Below are 10176 nucleotides of genomic sequence, written 5' to 3'. Positions count from 1 at the left end.
ACCATTCTAATATTTTGGTTTTTAACAATTTGGTCTTGCACATGTAGGTCCTGCTGTCAGAGGTTTTGACCCACTGTTCGACCCTTTTTGCATATGGGGAAATGAGTTGTCCATGAATATCAATCGAATCAAGAAACTCAGAAAGATTTTTAGGATAAAGAAATTAGTGACAAAAAACAACAAGATCTTTGTCTGCACAATGAAGAAGACATCAGTGCACTACAAGATGGTACTAACTATTATACCTTGCCTTTTTTTATTCCTTTGCCCCATTTCCAATATAGAGAAGATATTTATGCACATCCTTGTTTTCAGGGCTTTCCAAAGCAGTTCACTGATGATTACCTCTCAAACCACCTCTATGGTCAGGAGGCGAGGAAGGTATTCATACAACACCCACGATTCAATATTGAAGTATTCCTGAAGAGGACGAAGGACGGACAGTCAATCATCCACAGGTACTGTCCTAAAGTTGCAAAGACCATCAACATGAATGAAGGCTCAATATTCGCCTTCCGCTTTAGCAGGTTTCTAGATGAGATGCATCTGTCTATATACCGTCTATGATGCTAATTTCGAAAGGTTCTATATGTTGCATGTGGAACTTGCTGCTGGTGCAGTTGTGTAATGGGGTAGCTGAGTGCTGAAGCTATATCATGTTGTACTCTGATGTATTTCAACTATGAAATTCTGCTTCCTTAATATGGAAATGAAATATATTGTGTGCTTAATATGAAATGTCAATTATATTAATAAATGGATTATGAATAATCGGATAATTAGCCTGCTAATGGTGAACTATCCTGCTAATTGGGTTTTGCTATTCCAAACGGTTGTTGAAAAAATACCATGGGCGATGACCTCAGGCAACGCACACAGTTTCTAGGAATAAACCATTTTGGATCAATGAACAATCACACACAACTTTCTCTTGAAAACTGTTTGTGTTAGGCCACCTTGCGCAAACGTTTACCACATAAAAACTGTGTGTGATGGACAGCCTTTGCCACACGGTTTCTTCTATTGACCGTGTGTGATACATTCAATAACGCAAACGATTTAACGGGAAAAATTGTGTGTGATGTACCTATGAACGGAAATGTTTTCCTTGGAGCGACTGTGTGGGATGTACATACGAAGGGAAATGTTTAGTGGGGACTGACTATGTGGGATGTACTTGCGACCGGAAACAATTTCGCCGTATAACTGTATTTTTTAGCTCTATTGTATGTATTTCCGTATTTGAGCGCTCGCCAGTCGGACACGGTCTCATTTTGCCGAGCGTGCGTGCCAGGAGGGCATATCCCCGACGGTTTCTGGGTCGTGTGGGAAGGACCCCCCTATGGCCCACACTCACTTGGTGGCGGTTCCAAATGTTGTTGTGGAAAGGGTTTAAAAACCGTTTTTAGGACCGACGCGCACCAGTGGTATCAAGTTGTAATTCTTGAGTTGTAAGTAAATAAAAGTGTGATGATCTTCATTATTAGAGCATTGTCCCATGTGAGGAAAGGATGATGGAAGCTATGATTCCCTCACAAGTTGGGATGAGTCTCCGGACTTCATGAAAAATAAAAGAGGCCAAAGAAGCCCAAATAAAAAAAGAGGCCAAAGAAGCCCAAACAAAAAAATGAGAGAAAAAGAGAGAAGGGGCAATGTTACTATCCTTTTTCCACACTTGTGCTTCAAAGTAGCACCATGATCTTCATGATAGAGAGTCTCCTATATTGTTACTTTCATGTACTAGTGGGAATTTTTCATTATAGAACTTGGCTTGTATATTCCAATGATGGGCTTCCTCAAATTCCCCTAGGTCTTCATGAGCAAGCAAGTTGGATGCACACCCACTTAGTTTCTTTTTGAGCTTTCATAAACCTAGTGCATCCGTTGCATGGCAATCCCTACTCACTCACATTGATATCTACTAATGGGCATCTCCATAGCCCGTTGATATGCCTAGTTGATGTGAGACTATCTCCTTCTTTTTGTCTTCTCCACAACCACCATATTCTATTCCACCTATAGTGCCATCTCCATGGCTCACGCTCATGTATTGCGTGAAAGTTGAAAAAGTTTGAGAATACAAAAGTATGAAAAAATTGCTTGGCTTCTCATCGGGGTTGTGCATGATTTCAATATTTTGTGTGATGAAGATGGAGCATAGCCAGACTATATGATTTTGTAGGGATAAGCTTTCTTTGGCCATGTTATTTTGAGAAGATATAATTGCGTTGTTAGCACGCTTGAAGTATTATTGTTTTTATGTCAATGTTAAACTTTTTTTAAATCTTATGGACCTGAACATTCATGACACAATAAATAAAATTACATGGATAAATATGTTAGGTAGCATTCCACCTGAAAAATTCTGTTTTTATCATTTACCTACTCGAGGACGAGCAGGAATTAAGCTTGGGGATGCTTGATACGTCTCCAACGTATCTATAATTTTTTATTGTTCCATGCTATTATATTATTTGTTTTGGATGTTTTATATGCATTAATATGCTATTTTATATTATTTTTGGGAATAACCTATTAACCTAGAGCCCAGTGCCAGTTCCTATTTTTCACTTGTTTTTGAGTTTGGCAGAAAAGGAATACCAAACGGTATGAAACCTTCGCGATGATTTTTCTTGGACTAGAAGACAACTAGGAGACTTGAAGATGAAGTCGGAGGAGCCACGAGGCGGCCACAAGGACGGAGGGTGCTCCCCCACCCTTGTGGGCCCCCCCGTGACCCTCCTGACCTAATTATTTCACCTATATATTCCCATATATCCACAAACCACCAGAGGCATCCATGAAAACGCTTTTTCACTGCCGCAACCTTCTGTACCTGTGAGATCACATCTAGGGACCTTTTCCGGCACCCTGCCGGAGGGGGATTAGATCACGGAGGACTTCTACATCAACTCTATTGCCCTTTCGATGAAGCGTGAGTAGTTTACCACAGACCTACGGGTCCATAGCTAGTAGCTAGATGGCTTCTTCTCTCTCTTTGGTTCTCAATACCATGTTCTCCTCGATGTTCTTGGAGATCTATTTGATGTAATACTTTTTTGCGGTGTGTTTGCCGAGATCCGATGAATTGTGGATTTATGATCGGCTTATGTATGAATATTAATTCAATCTTCTTTGGATTCTTATATTCTTGATTAGATATCTTCGTAATTCTCTTCGAACTATCAGTTTTGTTTGGCCAACTAGATTAGTTTTTCTTGCAATGGGAGAAGTGCTTAGCTTTGGGTTCAATCTTGCGGTGTCCCTTCCCAGTGACAGTAGGGGCAGCAAGGCACGTATTGTATTGTTGCCATTGAGGATAAAAAGATGGAATTTTCATCATATTGCTTGAGTTAATTCCTCTACATCATGTCATCTTACTTAGTGTGTTACTATGTTCTTCATGAACTTAATATTCTAGATGCAGGCAGGAGTCGGCTGACGTGTGGAGTAATAGTAGTAGATGCAGAATCATTTTGGTCTACTTGATACGGACGTGATGCCTATATTCATGATCATTGCCGTAGATATCGACAAAACTTTGCGCTTTTCTATCAATTGCTCGGCAGTAATTTGTTCACCCACCGTACTATTTGCTATCTTGAGAGAAGCCTCTAGTGAAACCTATGGCCCCCGGGTCTATTTTCCATCATATGAGTTTCCGATCTACTATTTTGCAATCTTTTACTTTCTGATCTATAAACCAAAAATACCCAAAATATCTACCTTATCAGTTATCTTTCTCTATCAGATCTCACTTTTGCAAGTAACCATGAAGGGATTGACAACCCCTTTATCGCGTTGGGTGCAAGTTGTTTGATTGTTTGTGTAGGTATTCAGTGATTTGTGCGTTGTCTCCTACTAGATTGATACCTTGGTTCTCAAACTGAGGGAAATACTTCTCTACTTTGTTGCATCACCCTTTCCTCTTCAAGGAAAAAACCAACGCAAGCTCAAGAAGTAGCAAGTACTTGCATCGGTGCTTGCACCTCTTCTCTTCGTGCTCGTATTCCTTTTTTCGGGTGATTCATGCACGTACTCCACCTACGTTCGTGACCGTTGGTGAGTCTCTCCTACTATACTTAACTCCATTTTCTTGCATGACACCTGGACCTGGATGCTGGATGTCCCACGTGTCAGCAAAACTTAGAAGAACGCTTTCCGACGACCGAGAAGGAGCAAGAAACCTCGCGGTGGAGCCTCTGGACTCTTTAATATTTTTATTCAGCGATATAAAATCTACCCAATCTTCTCCACATTAGACCGGAAGAGTCCGAAACACGGCAGCCTAGCACTACTACAGGATGCTGCTAACGGGACACTACGATTAGAGACCCTTCGACGAAACTGTGTGCGATGCCATAATCGCAAACGATGGTGTAAAAAACCCATCAAAAAGGTGCAAAACGTTTGCGATCGAGGATGCATCAAACACGGTTCAGATTTTAGTTGCGTGTGTGATTCAGGGCATATGGTTCAGTTCAATTCACCATTTTCGATGAGGAGGAACAAAAGAAATGGGTAGCCAGATGAAGGCGTGTGCGATGTACAACATACTGTTCACTCGGATGAACTGTTTGTGATTAGGCAACACAAAAGAAACGGGCAGCCAGATGAAGATGTGTGCGATATACATCATACAGTTCACTCGGATGAACTGTTTGGGATTAGGAAACACAAAAGAAATGGTCAGCCAGATCAAGGTGTGTGTGATTGAGGGCATACGCTTCAGAAGGATTAACTGTTTGCATTTAGGCAACAGAACAGAAACAGGTAAGCCAGATCAAAGTGTCTACGATTGATGGCATAAACTTCACATGGATGAACTGTTTGCGATTAGCCACAGCAAACTGAAATGCCGAAAATAGTGAACCAGAACTGGTTCCTCACTCAATCAGACAACAGAAGAAGACTAGTGATCATTCGCACACATGAGCCAGCGAAGTTATATTGCAAAAAAACCATTGTGTACAAGCAGCATGAAATATGTGAGTATCCGGAGATTGGTTGTTACATCTATGAGTAGGATACCAGGTTGTTGGGGCCTTCAGGATTTTTGAGTATAGGCGGGTAAACAGCCTTGGTTCACACTCTCTGTTTCTCAGACTCATTTATCCGATTAACTAGGAGATCAACCTTGGCAAGGTTCATGATGGCAGAGAGGTTGTGTTTGCTAGGGAAAACTGTGTCTACATGGCGAACCCTAGGACTTCAGGATCACATGCCCCTGATTGTAAACGATACAACCTGCATCCAAAAGAAGGTGAAAATGAAAAACGCATCTGGATTGACTTTGGTCCTTGGATGTCTCAACTCCGATAGTCAGTGATGTGGGTAATTGGGTTGTTGCGTCGGAAGGATGTAGTCCTAGTGTCTCTGAATCACTAGTGGCTGAAGGGGCTGCAAATTATGATGGTGCTAGATCATCCCTCTTCAAATGACTTGTTGTCATTGCTGCTTGTTTTGGATGGGTAGTGTTCTCTTTTGTTATGAAGACTCGTTGTAATTTGGTCATCCTCGTCTATGTCACTCTTACTATGTAATAGTTGGCTCTCTTTAGAATGTCATTCTCGTCTAGATCACAAGAGTCTGAGCGCTGTAGATGGGTGCATTTTGGTGGTGTAGCAAGACTTGTTATGAACTTTCATGTCTCACTGTTTGTGTAAGTAGTAGTCACTAGACATGGTTTGCATGTTGTATATATCATTGTTTCAAACTACTGATCGGCTAAATGAGGGCATCACCATTCTCCAGTGTTAAGTGCATATATCCTTCTTTCAAGTTATAATTTGAACTTAGTGACTTTTTGATGATCTACACTTGTATGGGGCTTTGGGCCAATGTGAGGTGTTGTTGAATATGGTTTGAGTAGTAACACAATGCCAAATAGGCCAATTATGAGAACTCTAAGGCCAGGCACTCAAAAAAGAAAGAAAAATGACTCTTAGGCCTACATGTGGGCGCCACCGATGTTTTTGTGCGCAAGAACGTATTGGCGCATGTTCAAAATGGATGCTACCTTTTCATCCCTAATCCCCTGCCCCTCCCCCACCTCTTGAATCTCGATTCCTACTCCAGATCCCCCAAATCCCCCTTCTCTACTCCCTATACTCAAGCACACTATCATGTCGTCGGTCAACCCAAATCTCCGAGCCAAAGATCATGAGGTCCGTCCTACCTTTAGGCGATGTGTGCTAGCGCTCAACAGTGGCATGGCAGCATTTGATGACCAGTTTACTTGCTTGTCGAAGTCTGTTCGCCACTAACTGATTTCTTCATTGGGTTTCGGACAGCTTTCGACCATAGTTGTGTGTTCAAATCTTCCCGACGTTGTTCTGCGATGGCGCACTGGTGAGCTTTGATAAATGGCATCCAAGATGGGTCTCAGTGCCCTCTGAGCTTTTTTTAACAAAGGTTACCTTACATGGCATGCCTCGACGGGCTTGGAATAGCGAGTCCATGAATGAGCTTATCAACGACCTAGGAGGTGAGCTCATAAGTATGTTTGTTCCTCCAGACAGTTGGGCGCTGACCTTTATGGCATGGATGACGAAGTTGTCCACCACACCGAAGGTGATTGGTGTTGAGATACTGGTGCAGGAACCAAGGTTGTACTATTCGTCGCCACCTAGGCCGTCATAGACCACATTAGGTATGTACCAACATCAAGTATTCATGCATGTCGAAGAAGTGGTCAATCCATCAATTGAAGTCCTGTCATCATCGCTGGTGCCAGGGTCCATCGACGACGTCCACTTACAGGAGTCAACGTCAAACTTTCCCCGTGTTGCTCGAAATGATGGATGGCACAGGGCCTACTCCATCGCACAATGGAGGCCACTGCTTCTTTGGGAGAAGAGGTCGGGCTGGCTGCCTGGATGTGCTCTAATTTGAGGTAACAACTGAATCTTCTCAGATAGTAGTTAAATCTGAGCTATCGGTGTGAAGCACTGATGTGCCAATACATTTTATTGTGATATGTTCTATTTTTGTACCTAAACTTTTTTTAGAAAGTGGTGTACGTCAACTTATTGTGCTAGCAGAACTTATTGTGTTGTCTGTCTATTTTCTTTGCACATCATTCAAGATATTTCCATGTCATTTATAAAGACGATGAACGGTTATGTACAAGTTTGTTGGTTTCAACATAGCCCTACCCATAGCGATCCATTGCTTCCACCCAAATTGTGTCACCCACGTGAAAATGTATGCAAGCTCAATGTGCTATGATGTTGTATATGATTGTGTCAACTATATAAGTTTTCCGGAGCATCAATAATGCATATGTGGCTGAAAGATGTATTCACGAACATCGACCGATCGGTTTCTCTCTCTCTAACAAGTGGGGCCGTTTAATTATTTCTTCGCTCATTCATGACAGCTTTTAATTAGGTTACATTTTACTCTACCTTTTTTCTTAAGTTATAATTCGAGATCAGTGGCTTAAAAAAGTTGTACACAAGCCTTATTTGGGCCATTTCAGGCATCGTAGAATGTGGGCTGAGTAGCTATGCAAAGTCGTATTATACTACACATGCCTTTTTTGTTCAACATCATCAATGCAACTGGCCCGAAAGTTGTACACAAGATCCTAAAATAAGCGCAACCTAGCCTATGTTTCTTTGAGTAAAATGCACAACTCAGTTCAATTTCTCTATACTAAGATTACAAAGCCCAAGTGAAGTTTTTTTAATAAAATTCCTATCTCAATATTATTTTTTATATGAAATGCTCAGTCCAGACCAACATTGTTTTTCACCCATCCCAGAAAATGGGTCCATTTCTACTAAAATAAAATTGGTCATAAATTACCACAAATAATAAATGGCTGCATGTCCGCAACATATTTTTTCACCCAGCCCAGTAAATAGGTGTATTCGAATAAATAATCAAATGCGTTGTAAATTCTCATAAATAGTAAATTAGCTATTATTATTTTTACCCAACTCAGGAAATAGATTATTTTTTGAGTCAAAGCCCAGGAAAGAGATGTATTGGCAAACAAAATGAAACGGGCTATAAAACCTAAATAAATGGGCTGCATGTCCACCACAGCTTTTGAATCTGACTTTGTTGGCCACTAGGACGAAGCCTGCGCAAGGTGTTTTCCATTTAGTGAACAAAACGATTTGATGGTAAAAAACAAAAGGTCAACAAATTATTCTGACAACTGTAGCCATTGGATTGACACCCAACGATGATCCTACTTCTACAATATCTGATCTAGTTGCTCTTGCTCCAGCCGTCACAACCATCGCCGGCTGCAGCGCTTGCATCTGCCTTCCGTGGCTGGCTATGCTGTCGCGCAGGACTCGCCACCCCACCCTACTCCCAACGGTGGCCATGTCATACATGTACTCACCCACAACTTCTGTTATTCTCCGACGACGGTGGCCTCACCCTTCAGCTGAACCAGTCCCTCATACTCCCCAACGCCAAGGACTCTAGTGCCCCTTCTTCCAAGAATCCAAATCAATCCCATCTTAGGCCTCACTATCGTCCACCGCCATGGTGCGCTCGATGATGCGTGGTCAACAACAAGAGCCAATGTGGGGTACATGGAGAGGATGACAGCTGACAACCACCAGCTACACCTCCTTATTACGTGGGAATAAACGATTCCTCCCGCTGACTGGTTGGACCCACCAGCTACAATCTTCGCATGCAAGGAAGTTCCTTCTTTACGTGGAAAGAAAGTTTCCTCTCCATGACAGTTGGGACCCATGAGCTACATCTTTGCACGGAAGGAAGTGCCTTCTTATTATGCGCAAGAAAAATGATTCCTCCCCCTGCTAGCTGGGACACACCAGATTCAGAGGCTGACTTTTGTGCCTACTAAGTTGACACGTACGTAGGGCTTTGTTAACTTAGCCAACAAACAATTCTAGCAGCAGTAACCGTTGGATTAACATCCAATGGTCGCGCTGATTCTTCAATCTTTGATCTTCTTGCTCCAGCCTCCCAAACTAACGCCAGCGGGACAGCCTACTCCTGCCACCAGTGGCGATTGTGCTACCACCGCTGGCCATGCCATCCCTCTACTCACCCACACCTCATGTTATTCTCCAACGACGGCATCCTGACACCGCAGCGGAACCAGACAACCATCATACTCCCTTCCGCATGGGCATCCACTCTTGCGTCTTCCCCGGCTCCACATCACTCCCTTCCCGGGCCTCGCCATCGTCCATCGCCTTGGTGCTCTCAGCGCGGCGTGGTCAACATGGTCAACGAACGACAGCCATTGGAAGAAGACTATACGCGGTGAGGCCGACAGCTGGACCCACTAGCTACATATTCAAACGTAAAGAAGTGCCTCCTTATTACACGCAAAAAAATGATTCCTCCCCCTGACAGCTGGGACCAAGCATCTATATCTTTGCATGCAAGGGAGTGCGTCCTTATCCTCCTTGAAAGCTGGACCCACCAGATCAAAGCGTGTGTGTCGTTGTTTGTATGGTCGCGAACGTGTATGTACATAGTGGACAATGGTCTCCCTACAAGGATGAACCATGGCTGAGTAAGTAACGACACGTGTCATACCCCGACGTAGCTGTTCAGGTAGTCTCTCTAAATCATGTACATGTACGTACAACCATGCTGCAAAAAATATGGGCACGTACGTACATACAGGCGAGGTCTCAAATACGTACTCATGCATATGTACGGCCAGAGCTCATGTACATGGATAGGCAATGGATGGCAGGAACAGCCTCCAGCTCATCGGCAGCCGGGGCTGGGTCGGAATAGAGGAAATAGCGTCGTGTTCACCGAGAGCCAAGCGACTGGGTCAGAATGCGTCCTGATCATCGGGAGCCAAGCGAATGGGTCAGAACGCGTCTTGTTCATCGAGAGCCAACCGGCTTGGATGGAATAGCCAAAATAGAATCTGGCGTACCGCAAAACGGAGAAAACGGACTTCTCGCCAACCGCCTATGGTCGAAACGGGGTCCTGTTCATCAAGAGCAGTGTGGCATACCGCAAAATGGAGGAAACGGACTTCTATTCGAGCACCTACGGTCGAAACGGGGTCTTGTTCATCAGGAGGGGTGTGGCTGTAACACCCATAATGCGGCTATATCTCCCACGTATCGGGGCACGACTTAGAGGCGTAGCCGCATGGTAGGCATGTCACAAGAGGGGTAATCTTTACACATCCCATGTACTGAATAAGAA

Source organism: Triticum dicoccoides, chromosome 6A (genome assembly GCF_002162155.2).
Source record: "Triticum dicoccoides isolate Atlit2015 ecotype Zavitan chromosome 6A, WEW_v2.0, whole genome shotgun sequence".
Lineage (NCBI taxonomy): Eukaryota > Viridiplantae > Streptophyta > Magnoliopsida > Poales > Poaceae > Triticum > Triticum dicoccoides.
Note: the sequence above shows the minus strand (reverse complement) of the source record.